Consider the following 12579-nt stretch of genomic DNA (forward strand, 5'->3'; position numbering starts at 1 on the left):
TTCCTATAACATGAGATGTGATATCCAACTCCTTCCCAATCCAATCCTGAGACCCTTCCGATAGCATGAGATATATCTCAATGCTTCTAATATCAAACCACAGACCCATCCTATATATTGAGATGTGATATCCAAATCATTCCCCTTCCAAACCTGAGACCCTTCCTTTAGCATGATTTGTGATATCCAACTCCTTCCCATTCCAATCCTGAGACCCGTCCTATACCATGAGATATGATATCTCAATGCTTCTAATACCAAACCTGAGACTGTCCTATAACATGAGATGTGATATCTCAATGCGTCTAATACCAAACCTGAGACTGTCCTATAACATGAGATGTGATATCCAAATCCTTCCCAATCCAATCCTGAGACCCTTCCGATAGCATGAGATATGATATCTCAATGCTTCTGATACCAAACCACAGTCCCGTCCTATAACTTGAGATGTGATATCCAAATCCTTCCCCTTCCAAACCTGAGACCCTTCCTTTATCATGAGATGTGATATCAAACTCCTTTCCATTCCAATCCTGAGACCCTTCCTATAGCATGAGATGTGATATCCCAATGCTTCTACCAAACCTGAGACCCTTCCTATAGCATGAGATGTGATATCCAACTCCTTCCCAATCCAATCCTGAGACCCTTCCGATAGCATGAGATATGATATCTCAATGCTTCTGATACCAAACCACAGTCCCGTCCTATAACTTGAGATGTGATATCCAAATCCTTCCCCTTCCAAACCTGAGACCCTTCCTTTATCATGAGATGTGATATCAAACTCCTTTCCATTCCAATCCTGAGACCCTTCCTATAGCATGAGATGTGATATCCCAATGCTTCTACCAAACCTGAGACCCTTCCTATAGCATGAGATGTGATATCCAACTCCTTCCCATTCCAATCCTGAGACCCTTCCGATAGCATGATATGTGATATCCAATCCTTCCAATTCCAACCTGTGACCCTTCCTATAACATGAGATGTGATATCCAAATCCTTCCCATTCCAATCCTGAGACCCTTCCTATAACATGAGATGTGATATCCAACTTCTTCCCAATCCAATCCTGAGACCCTTACGATAGCATGAGATATGATATCTCAATGCTTCTAATACCAAACCACAGACCCGTCCTATGAATTGAGATGTGATATCCAAATCGTTCCCTTTCCAAACCTGAGACCCTTCCTTTAGCATGAGATGTGATAGCCAACTCCTTCCCATTCCAATCCTGAGACCCTTCCGATAGCATGAGATGTGATATCTCAATGCTTCTACCAAACCTGAGACCCTTCCTATAGCATGAGATGTGATATCCAACTCCTTCCCATTCCAATCCTGAGACCCGTCATATACTATGAGATGTTATATCTCAATGCTTCTAATACCAAACCTGAGACTGTCCTATAACATGAGATGTGATATCTCAATGCTATTAATACCAAACCTGAGATCATTCCTATAACATGAGATGTGATATCCAACTCCTTCCCAATCCAATCCTGAGACCCTTCCGATAGCATGAGATGTGATATCTCAATGCTTCTACCAAACCTGAGACCCTTCCTATAGCATGAGATGTGATATCCAACTCCTTCCCATTCCAATCCTGAGACCCGTCATATACTATGAGATGTTATATCAGAATGCTTCTAATACCAAACCTGAGACTGTCCTATAACATGAGATGTGATATCTCAATGCTTTTAATAACAAACCTGAGACCCTTCCTATAACATGAGATGTGATATCCAAGTCCTTCCCATTCCAATCTTGAGACCCTTCCTATAACATGAGATGTGATATCCAACTCCTTCCCAATCCAATCCTGAGACCCTTCCGATAGCATGAGATATGATATCTCAATGCTTCTAATACCAAACCACAGACCTGTCCTATAACTTGAGATGTGATATCCAAATCCTTCCCCTTCCAAACCTGAGACCCTTCCTTTATCATGAGATGTGATATCCAACTCCTTTCCATTCCAATCCTGAGACCCTTCCTATAGCATGAGATGTGATATCTCAATGTGTCTACCAAACCTGAGACCCTTCCTATAGCATGAGATGTGATATCCAACTCTTCCATCCAATCCTGAGACCCTTCCTATAACATGAGATGTGATATCCAACACCTTCCCAATCCAATCCTGAGACCCTTCCAATAGCATGAGATGTGATATCCAACTCCTTCCAATTCCAACCTGTGACCCTTCCTATAGCATGAGATGGGATATCCAACTCCTTCCCAATCCAATCCTTAGACCCTTCCGATAGCATGAGATGTGATATCTTAATGCTTCTACCATACCTGAGACCTTCCTATGGCATGAGATCTGATATCAAACTCCTACCCATTCCAATCCTGAGACCCTTCCTATGGCATGAGATGTGATATCCAATACCTTCCCATTCCAATCCTGAGACCCGTCCTATACCATGAAATGTGATATCTCAATGCTTCTAATACCAAACCTTAGACTGTCCTATAACATGAGATGTGATATCTCAATGCTTCTAATAACAAACCTGAGACCCTTCCTATAACATGAGATGTGATATCCAAATCATTCCCATTCCAATCCTGAGACCCTTCCTATAACATGAGATGTGATATCCAACTCCTTCCCAATCCAATCCTGAGACCCTTCCGATAGCATGAGATATATCTCAATGCTTCTAATACCAAACCACAGACCCATCCTATATATTGAGATGTGATATCCAAATCATTCCCCTTCCAAACCTGAGACCCTTCCTTTAGCATGAGATGTGATATCCAACTCCTTCCCATTCCAATCCTGAGACCCGTCCTATACCATGAGATATGATATCTCAATGCTTCTAATACCAAACCTGAGACTGTCCTATAACATGAGATGTGATATCTCAATGCGTCTAATACCAAACCTGAGACTGTCCTATAACATGAGATGTGATATCTCAATGCTTCTAATAACAAACCAGAGAGCCTTCCTATAACTTGAGATGTGATATCCAAATCCTTCCCCTTCCAAACCTGAGACCCTTCCTTTATCATGAGATGTGATATCCAACTCTTTCCCATTCCAATCCTGAGACCCTTCCGATAGCATGATATGTGATATCCAATCCTTCCAATTCCAACCTGTGACCCGTCCTATAACATGAGATGTGATATCCAAATCCTTCCCATTCCAATCCTGAGACCCTTCCTATAACATGAGATGTGATATCCAACTTCTTCCCAATCCAATATTGAGACCCTTCCGATAGCATGAGATATGATATCTCAATGCTTCTAATACCAAACCACAGACCCGTCCTATAAATTGAGATGTGATATCCAAATCCTTCCCCTTCCAAGCCTGAGACCCTTCCTTTAGCATGAGATGTGATAGCCAACTCCTTCCCATTCCAATCCTGAGACCCTACCTATAGCATGAGATGTGATATCCTAATGCTTCTACCAAACCTGAGACCCTTCCTATAGCATGAGATGTGATATCCAACTCCTTCCCATTCCAATCCTGAGACCCTTCCTATAGCATGAGATGTGATATCTCAAAGCTATTAATACCAAACCTGAGATCCTTCCTATAACATGAGATGTGATATCCAACTCCTTCCCAATCCAATCCTGAGACCCTTCCGATAGCATGAGATGTGATATCTCAATGCTTCTACCAAACCTGAGACCCTTCCTATAGCATATGTGATGTCCAACTCCTTCCCATTCCAATCCTGAGACCCGTCCTTTACTATGAGATGTTATATCTCAATGCTTCTAATGCCAAACCTGAGACTGTCCTATAACATGATATGTGATATCTCAATGCTTTTAATAACAAACCACAGACATGTCCTATAACTTGAGATGTGATATCCAAATCCTTCCCCTTCCAAACCTGAGACCCTTCCTTTATCATGAGATGTGATATCCAACTCTTTCCCATTCCAATCCTGAGACCCTTCCTATAGCATGAGATGTGATATCCAACTCTTCCCATCCAATCCTGAGACCCTTCCTATAACATGAGATGTGATATCCAACTCCTTCCCAATCCAATCCTGAGACCCTTCCGATAGCATGAGATATGATATCTCAATGCTTCTAATATCAAACCTGAGACCCTCCCTATAGCATGAGATGTGATATCCAACTCCTTCCCATTCTAATCCTGAGACCCATCCGATAGCATGAGATGTGATATCCAACTCCTTCCAATTCCAACCTGTGACCCTTCCTATAGCATGAGATGGGATATCCAACTCCTTCCCAATCCAATCCTGAGACCCTTCCGATAGCATGAGATGTGATATATTAATGCTTCTACCATACCTGAGACCTTCCTATGGCATGAGATGTGATATCAAACTCCTTCCCATTCCAATCCTGAGACCCTTCCTATAGCATGAGATGTGATATCCAACTCCTTCCCATTCCAATCCTGAGACCCGTCCTACACCATGAGATGTGATATCTCAATGCTTCTAATACCAAACCTGAGACTGTCCTATAACATGAGATGTGAGATCTCAGTGCTTCTAATACCAAACCTGAGACCCTTCCTATACCATGAGATGTGATATATCAATGTTTCTAGTACCAAACCTAAGACCCTTCCTATTGCAAGAGATGTGATATCCAAATGCTTCCCATTCCAAACCTGCAACCCTTCCTATGGGATGAGATGTGATATCCAACTCCTTCCCATTCCAATCCTGAGACCGTTCCTATAGCATGAGATGATATCCAACTCCTTCCCATTCCAATCCTGAGACCCTTCCTATAGCATGAAATGTGATATCTCAATGCTTCTACCAAACCTTATATCGTACCTATAGCATGAGATTTGATATTCAACACCTTCCCATTCCAATCCTGAGACCCTTCCTATACCATGAGATGTGATATCTCAATGCTTCTAATACCAAACCTGAGACTGTCCTATAACATGAGATGTGATATCTCAGTGCTTCTAATACCAAAACTATGACCCTTCCTATGGCATGACATGTGATATCCAACTCCTTCCCAATCCAATCCTGAGACCCTTCCGATAGCATGAGATGTGATATCTCAATGCTTCTACCAAACCTGAGACCCTTCCTATGGCATGAGATGTGATATCCAACTCCTTCCCATTCCAATCCTGAGACCCGTCATATACTATGAGATGTTATATCTCAATGCTTTTAATAACAAACCTGAGACCCTTCCTATAACATGAGATGTGATATCCAAGTCCTTCCCATTCCAATCTTGAGACCCTTCCTATAACATGAGATGTGATATCCAACTCCTTCCCAATCCAATCCTGAGACCCTTCCGATAGCATGAGATATGATATCTCAATGCTTCTAATACCAAACCACAGACCTGTCCTATAACTTGAGATGTGATATCCAAATCCTTCCCCTTCCAAACCTGAGACCCTTCCTTTATCATGAGATGTGATATCCAACTCCTTTCCATTCCAATCCTGAGACCCTTCCTATAGCATGAGATGTGATATCTCAATGCTTCTACCAAACCTGAGACCCTTCCTATAGCATGAGATGTGATATCCAACTCTTCCATCCAATCCTGAGACCCTTCCTATAACATGAGATGTGATATCCAACACCTTCCCAATCCAATCCTGAGAACCTTCCGATAGCATGAGATGTGATATCCAACTCCTTCCAATTCCAACCTGTGACCCTTCCTATAGCATGAGATGGGATATCCAACTCCTTCCCAATCCAATCCTTAGACCCTTCCGATAGCATGAGATGTGATATCCTAATGCTTCTACCATACCTGAGACCTTCCTATGGCATGAGATCTGATATCAAACTCCTTCCCATTCCAATCCTGAGACCCTTCCTATGGCATGAGATGTGATATCCAATACCTTCCCATTCCAATCCTGAGACCCGTCCTATACCATGAAATGTGATATCTCAATGCTTCTAATACCAAACCTTAGACTGTCCTATAACATGAGATGTGATATCTCAATGCTTCTAATAACAAACCTGAGACCCTTCCTATAACATGAGATGTGATATCCAAATCATTCCCATTCCAATCCTGAGACCCTTCCTATAACATGAGATGTGATATCCAACTCCTTCCCAATCCAATCCTGAGACCCTTCCGATAGCATGAGATATATCTCAATGCTTCTAATACCAAACCACAGACCCATCCTATATATTGAGATGTGATATCCAAATCATTCCCCTTCCAAACCTGAGACCCTTCCTTTAGCATGAGATGTGATATCCAACTCCTTCCCATTCCAATCCTGAGACCCGTCCTATACCATGAGATATGATATCTCAATGCTTCTAATACCAAACCTGAGACTGTCCTATAACATGAGATGTGATATCTCAATGCGTCTAATACCAAACCTGAGACTGTCCTATAACATGAGATGTGATATCTCAATGCTTCTAATAACAAACCAGAGAGCCTTCCTATAACATGAGATGTGATATCCAAATCCTTCCCAATCCAATCCTGAGACCCTTCCGATAGCATGAGATATGATATCTCAATGCTTCTAATACCAAACCACAGTCCCGTCCTATAACTTGAGATGTGATATCCAAATCCTTCCCCTTCCAAACCTGAGACCCTTCCTTTATCATGAGATGTGATATCAAACTCCGTTTCATTCCAACCTGAGACCCTTCCTATAGCATGAGATGTGATATCCCAATGCTTCTACCAAACCTGAGACCCTTCCTATAGCATGAGATGTGATATCCAACTCCTTCCCAATCCAATCCTGAGACCCTTCCGATAGCATGAGATATGATATCTCAATGCTTCTAATATCAAACCTGAGACCCTCCCTATAGCATGAGATGTGATATCCAACTCTTTCCCATTCCAATCCTGAGACCCTTCCGATAGCATGATATGTGATATCCAATCCTTCCAATTCCAACCTGTGACCCGTCCTATAACATGAGATGTGATATCCAAATCCTTCCCATTCCAATCCTGAGACCCTTCCTATAACATGAGATGTGATATCCAACTTCTTCCCAATCCAATATTGAGACCCTTCCGATAGCATGAGATATGATATCTCAATGCTTCTAATACCAAACCACAGACCCGTCCTATAAATTGAGATGTGATATCCAAATCCTTCCCCTTCCAAACCTGAGACCCTTCCTTTAGCATGAGATGTGATAGCCAACTCCTTCCCATTCCAATCCTGAGACCCTACCTATAGCATGAGATGTGATATCCTAATGCTTCTACCAAACCTGAGACCCTTCCTCTAGCATGAGATGTGATATCCAACTCCTTCCCATTCCAATCCTGAGACCCTTCCTATAGCATGAGATGTGATATCTCAAAGCTATTAATACCAAACCTGAGATCCTTCCTATAGCATATGTGATGTCCAACTCCTTCCCATTCCAATCCTGAGACCCGTCCTTTACTATGAGATGTTATATCTCAATGCTTCTAATACCAAACCTGAGACTGTCCTATAACATGATATGTGATATCTCAATGCTTTTAATAACAAACCACAGACATGTCCTATAACTTGAGATGTGATATCCAAATCCTTCCCCTTCCAAACCTGAGACCCTTCCTTTATCATGAGATGTGATATCCAACTCTTTCCCATTCAAATCCTGAGACCCTTCCTATAGCATGAGATGTGATATCCAACTCTTCCCATCCAATCCTGAGACCCTTCCTATAACATGAGATGTGATATCCAACTCCTTCCCAATCCAATCCTGAGACCCTTCCGATAGCATGAGATATGATATCTCAATGCTTCTAATATCAAACCTGAGACCCTCCCTATAGCATGAGATGTGATATCCAACTCCTTCCCATTCTAATCCTGAGACCCATCCGATAGCATGAGATGTGATATCCAACTCCTTCCAATTCCAACCTGTGACCCTTCCTATAGCATGAGATGGGATATCCAACTCCTTCCCAATCCAATCCTGAGACCCTTCCGATAGCATGAGATGTGATATATTAATGCTTCTACCATACCTGAGACCTTCCTATGGCATGAGATGTGATATCAAACTCCTTCCCATTCCAATCCTGAGACCCTTCCTATAGCATGAGATGTGATATCCAACTCCTTCCCATTCCAATCCTGAGACCCGTCCTACACCATGAGATGTGATATCTCAATGCTTCTAATACCAAACCTGAGACTGTCCTATAACATGAGATGTGAGATCTCAGTGCTTCTAATACCAAACCTGAGACCCTTCCTATACCATGAGATGTGATATATCAATGTTTCTAGTACCAAACCTAAGACCCTTCCTATTGCAAGAGATGTGATATCCAAATGCTTCCCATTCCAAACCTGCGACCCTTCCTATGGGATGAGATGTGATATCCAACTCCTTCCCATTCCAATCCTGAGACCGTTCCTATAGCATGAGATGATATCCAACTCCTTCCCATTCCAATCCTGAGACCCTTCCTATAGCATGAAATGTGATATCTCAATGCTTCTACCAAACCTTATATCGTTCCTATAGCATGAGATTTGATATTCAACACCTTCCCATTCCAATCCTGAGACCCTTCCTATACCATGAGATGTGCTATCTCAATGCTTCTAATACCAAACCTGAGACTGTCCTATAACATGAGATGTGATATCTCAGTGCTTCTAATACCAAAACTATGACCCTTCCTATGGCATGACATGTGATATCCAACTCCTTCCCTTTCCAATCCTGTGACCCTTCCTATAACATGAGATGTGATATCCAAATCCTTCCCATTCCAATCCTGAGACCCTTCCTATAACATGAGATGTGATATCCAACTTCTTCCCAATCCAATCCTGAGACCCTTCCGATAGCATGAGATATGATATCTCAATGCTTCTAATACCAAACCACAGACCCGTCCTATAAATTCAGATGTGATATCCAAATCCTTCCCCTTCCAAACCTGAGACCCTTCCTTTATCATGAGATGTGATATCCAACTCTTTCCCATTCCAATCCTGAGACCCTTCCTATAGCATGAGATGTGATATCCAACTCTTCCCATCCAATCCTGAGACCCTTCCTATAACATGAGATGTGATATCCAACTCCTTCCCATTCCAATCCTGAGACATTTCCTATAGCATGAGATGTGATATCTCAAAGCTATTAATACCAAACCTGAGATCCTTCCTATAACATGAGATGTGATATCCAACTCCTTCCCAATCCAATCCTGAGACCCTTCCGATAGCATGAGATGTGATATCTCAATGCTTCTACCAAACCTGAGACCCTTCCTATAGCATATGTGATGTCCAACTCCTTCCCATTCCAATCCTGAGACCCGTCCTTTACTATGAGATGTTATATCTCAATGCTTCTAATACCAAACCTGAGACTGTCCTATAACATGAGATGTGATATCTCAATGCTTTTAATAACAAACCACAGACACGTCCTATAACTTGAGATGTGATATCCAAATCCTTCCCCTTCCAAACCTGAGACCCTTCCTTTATCATGAGATGTGATATCCAACTCTTTCCCATTCCAATCCTGAGACCCGTCCTATACCATGAAATGTGATATCTCAATGCTTCTAATACCAAACCTTAGACTGTCCTATAACATGAGATGTGATATCTCAATGCTTCTAATAACAAACCTGAGACCCTTCCTATAACATGAGATGTGATATCCAAATCATTCCCATTCCAATCCTGAGACCCTTCCTATAACATGAGATGTGATATCCAACTCCTTCCCAATCCAATCCTGAGACCCTTCCGATAGCATGAGATATATCTCAATGCTTCTAATACCAAACCACAGACCCATCCTATATATTGAGATGTGATATCCAAATCATTCCCCTTCCAAACCTGAGACCCTTCCTTTAGCATGAGATGTGATATCCAACTCCTTCCCATTCCAATCCTGAGACCCGTCCTATACCATGAGATATGATATCTCAATGCTTCTAATACCAAACCTGAGACTGTCCTATAACATGAGATGTGATATCTCAATGCGTCTAATACCAAACCTGAGACTGTCCTATAACATGAGATGTGATATCTCAATGCTTCTAATAACAAACCAGAGAGCCTTCCTATAACATGAGATGTGATATCCAAATCCTTCCCAATCCAATCCTGAGACCCTTCCGATAGCATGAGATATGATATCTCAATGCTTCTAATACCAAACCACAGTCCCGTCCTATAACTTGAGATGTGATATCCAAATCCTTCCCCTTCCAAACCTGAGACCCTTCCTTTATCATGAGATGTGATATCAAACTCCTTTCCATTCCAACCTGAGACCCTTCCTATAGCATGAGATGTGATATCCCAATGCTTCTACCAAACCTGAGACCCTTCCTATAGCATGAGATGTGATATCCAACTCCTTCCCAATCCAATCCTGAGACCCTTCCGATAGCATGAGATATGATATCTCAATGCTTCTAATATCAAACCTGAGACCCTCCCTATAGCATGAGATGTGATATCCAACTCTTTCCCATTCCAATCCTGAGACCCTTCCGATAGCATGATATGTGATATCCAATCCTTCCAATTCCAACCTGTGACCCGTCCTATAACATGAGATGTGATATCCAAATCCTTCCCATTCCAATCCTGAGACCCTTCCTATAACATGAGATGTGATATCCAACTTCTTCCCAATCCAATATTGAGACCCTTCCGATAGCATGAGATATGATATCTCAATGCTTCTAATACCAAACCACAGACCCGTCCTATAAATTGAGATGTGATATCCAAATCCTTCCCCTTCCAAACCTGAGACCCTTCCTTTATCATGAGATGTGATATCAAACTCCTTTCCATTCCAACCTGAGACCCTTCCTATAGCATGAGATGTGATATCCCAATGCTTCTACCAAACCTGAGACCCTTCCTATAGCATGAGATGTGATATCCAACTCCTTCCCAATCCAATCCTGAGACCCTTCCGATAGCATGAGATATGATATCTCAATGCTTCTAATATCAAACCTGAGACCCTCCCTATAGCATGAGATGTGATATCCAACTCTTTCCCATTCCAATCCTGAGACCCTTCCGATAGCATGATATGTGATATCCAATCCTTCCAATTCCAACCTGTGACCCGTCCTATAACATGAGATGTGATATCCAAATCCTTCCCATTCCAATCCTGAGACCCTTCCTATAACATGAGATGTGATATCCAACTTCTTCCCAATCCAATATTGAGACCCTTCCGATAGCATGAGATATGATATCTCAATGCTTCTAATACCAAACCACAGACCCGTCCTATAAATTGAGATGTGATATCCAAATCCTTCCCCTTCCAAACCTGAGACCCTTCCTTTAGCATGAGATGTGATAGCCAACTCCTTCCCATTCCAATCCTGAGACCCTACCTATAGCATGAGATGTGATATCCTAATGCTTCTACCAAACCTGAGACCCTTCCTCTAGCATGAGATGTGATATCCAACTCCTTCCCATTCCAATCCTGAGACCCTTCCTATAGCATGAGATGTGATATCTCAAAGCTATTAATACCAAACCTGAGATCCTTCCTATAGCATATGTGATGTCCAACTCCTTCCCATTCCAATCCTGAGACCCGTCCTTTACTATGAGATGTTATATCTCAATGCTTCTAATACCAAACCTGAGACTGTCCTATAACATGATATGTGATATCTCAATGCTTTTAATAACAAACCACAGACATGTCCTATAACTTGAGATGTGATATCCAAATCCTTCCCCTTCCAAACCTGAGACCCTTCCTTTATCATGAGATGTGATATCCAACTCTTTCCCATTCAAATCCTGAGACCCTTCCTATAGCATGAGATGTGATATCCAACTCTTCCCATCCAATCCTGAGACCCTTCCTATAACATGAGATGTGATATCCAACTCCTTCCCAATCCAATCCTGAGACCCTTCCGATAGCATGAGATATGATATCTCAATGCTTCTAATATCAAACCTGAGACCCTCCCTATAGCATGAGATGTGATATCCAACTCCTTCCCATTCTAATCCTGAGACCCATCCGATAGCATGAGATGTGATATCCAACTCCTTCCAATTCCAACCTGTGACCCTTCCTATAGCATGAGATGGGATATCCAACTCCTTCCCAATCCAATCCTGAGACCCTTCCGATAGCATGAGATGTGATATATTAATGCTTCTACCATACCTGAGACCTTCCTATGGCATGAGATGTGATATCAAACTCCTTCCCATTCCAATCCTGAGACCCTTCCTATAGCATGAGATGTGATATCCAACTCCTTCCCATTCCAATCCTGAGACCCGTCCTACACCATGAGATGTGATATCTCAATGCTTCTAATACCAAACCTGAGACTGTCCTATAACATGAGATGTGAGATCTCAGTGCTTCTAATACCAAACCTGAGACCCTTCCTATACCATGAGATGTGATATATCAATGTTTCTAGTACCAAACCTAAGACCCTTCCTATTGCAAGAGATGTGATATCCAAATGCTTCCCATTCCAAACCTGCGACCCTTCCTATGGGATGAGATGTGATATCCA

This window comes from Ambystoma mexicanum, chromosome 14 (genome assembly GCF_040938575.1).
Source record: "Ambystoma mexicanum isolate Mex_15411 chromosome 14, UKY_AmexF1_1, whole genome shotgun sequence".
NCBI lineage: Eukaryota > Metazoa > Chordata > Amphibia > Caudata > Ambystomatidae > Ambystoma > Ambystoma mexicanum.